This window comes from Pinus tabuliformis, chromosome J (assembly GCF_031772625.1).
Source record: "Pinus tabuliformis cultivar Carrire ecotype Pingquan chromosome J, CPIR1, whole genome shotgun sequence".
Classification (NCBI taxonomy): domain Eukaryota; kingdom Viridiplantae; phylum Streptophyta; class Pinopsida; order Pinales; family Pinaceae; genus Pinus; species Pinus tabuliformis.
In genome coordinates, this window is record NC_142295.1 from 176,060,577 (window position 1) to 176,063,289 (window position 2,713).

Sequence of the window (2,713 nt, forward strand, 5' to 3'; positions counted from 1 at the left end):
GTCAATAGATATTCTGCAGATCTTAATGATGTATCCACGAGCTAGATTTGGTTATATATATATATATATATATATATATATATATATATACATAAGATATTAGTAAAAACCTCTCAGAAAACCTCTCATTGACGAGCTAAGTGTTTTGAAGATAAATGGAGGCAATTGTTGAAAATGCAATTGAAGATATTGATAGGGCTTATTGCAGAATGTTGGTGGCCACCAACATATTCAACTTGGAGCCTCACCATTATCTCTTTTAGTTTTTTAGTTTCCTTAATTATAGCATATTTTACTATTTTTTGCTGTTTTTCAGATCTTGAACTTCCAGAGTCATTTTGAGGCCCTAAACAACATTTTTTGGGAAAACTAGGGCCAACTGGACATATTAATTGAAATAGGTTGCTCAGAATTTATAGTCCTCAGATAGATATTTCTAACGAGGTATTGTGTCTATCAAACAAAGATCGTATACCAAAGTTATGACCCCGGGAAGTTGATATATCAATTTACCGAAACAGGGCCCATAGTTTTGGCGCATTATCTCCTAGGGTTAGGTTTTTGGATGTTTAGGTTTTTTCATTATCTCTCAATAATAAATAGGCCTTCGAATCTCACTGAAACATATTTCAAAGGCATGTAGCTGCCACATCTCTTCTTAGAGATAAGCTACCATTGCCTGAGCTAAACTTTTTTCCATTTTGTTTGTAAGCATGTTTCAGTATTTGATACTAATGAAATGAAGTGTTATTTCTGCTGCATCTCTGTATTTATGGTTATATCTATAATTGTTTTTGTTTCTATTTAATTTTGGATCAATGATATCAAAGCAGTTTTCTCTTTCTATATTTTTCATTGCATGTCCCCAACAAAGTCAAGATACAAGGGGTTACAGCTCGAATTGGACGAACCTTTGGAAGAAAAACCTTGCAAATCCTAACAACCTCCCATGGTAGAAGAGAAAAAAGATGAGGGGGTAGGATATCCTTTCAAAATCTTGCTTGAAGAAGCTCTTGAGCATAAGATGAACATGATGATGGACAAATTTTCCAACATCCTTAAGCTGCTACCCAAGGTTGACAGATCTCCTTCCAACATCTACTATAGAAGCACCACACCCTTTAAGGCATAAGTTAAGTTTGAAATCCCCATATTTTGGGGTGAGATAGATGCGGATGTTGTAGATAAATGGCTAAATCTAGTTGAAGGACAGTTTTTGGTTTATGATTGTTCAAGCTAGGAAAAGATTACTTTTGCACTTCTTAATGTTTCCCCCCATGTTAAGGATTGGTGGGAAATCTATTGTGAGAACAAGGATGAAAGTACACGCCCACTATTTTCGGCCGCACCCACCTAGAATTTGATTCAAGATGCCATCAAGGAGCAGTACTACCCTGTCGAGAGATATGAGAATAAATGCATAGAGTAGACCATGTTGTATTAGGGAAGGGACCAAGACGTGTCTAAGCTTACCAATGCTTTTCATACCCTTTGCATGAAGTTGGGTATTAAGGATTATGAGAAAAATTTGGTACTCAAGTACCACGACTTCCTACACAGGTACATGCAGGATGAGATGGAGTTCTTGGACATATCCTTAGTCGGCACGACATAATGATATATGCTTAAGATTGAGCAAAAGTTTAAACAGAGGGACTTTGGATTTTTGAATTCAAAGCAAGGTAAAGGCACCCCCAAATTGTAGAGCAAAGGGAAAAGATAAGGCACAGCTATCTAGGATAGCTTACCAAAGCTGCAAGAAAAAAACACCACGAAGACAAAGAAGGACTTGGGAAGGTGGTGTGAGTTCCATAAGAGCTCCACATACAACACAAGTGATTGTCGGGCCAAGCAGTCACCGGTGGCCGAGGTGATGGCTTCCAAGTCAAATGCATGTTCTCTCTGAGTCAGAACTCGATAAGGGGAATCATAAAGGGAAGCAGATCATTGAAGGGGAGCCCATTGCCACTATGGCGACCACCAAGATCGAAAAGATTGAGCCTGAAGATCCAGAGGACAGGGAATGCCTATTCCACTCAAAGATTTGGGTGAAGGGTTCTTTGTTTTAGTTCATTGTTAATAGCGGGAGCCAAAAGAACCTAATTTTAGTAGATTCCATGAAACAACTCGCCCTACTAACTACAACATATTTGTAGCCATACAGCATTAGGTGGCTTCACCAAACACAAGATCTTCACGTCAGCTAGCACTATGGCCTTCTCTACAACATCAAGCCCTTCACGGATGAGGTATTGTGTGATGTTGCTCCTCTTTATTTTTGTGATGTATTATTAGGAGAACCAAACTTATGGGGGAGACATTGTATATATTAGTCTACACCCCACTTGGTTATTATTTCTTTGGGTAGTGAGCTATATATGATACTGCAGGTAGGGTTGCTGACCTCCATCTCTTTGGTTTCTGCTAAGCATTGCAGTAAGATCACCTCCTAAACTAGGAAATTTTCTTTCTTTCTAATTTTCTCTCAAAGTAAGAGGAAGATCGTAGCCACACACATGGTCCCCAGGAATGGTTTCTCCACATAGCAGAAGTAGGTGGATACAGTCATGGAAGAATACAAGGATATCTTCTCCTCATTTGCAAGGGTAACCTTACAATGCTAGGTCAAGCATTTGACTGATATCACTCCCAAAGAAGCTCTACCCAAAGAGCCTATATATCGTCACTCCATTGTAAAAAATCAAGATATCAA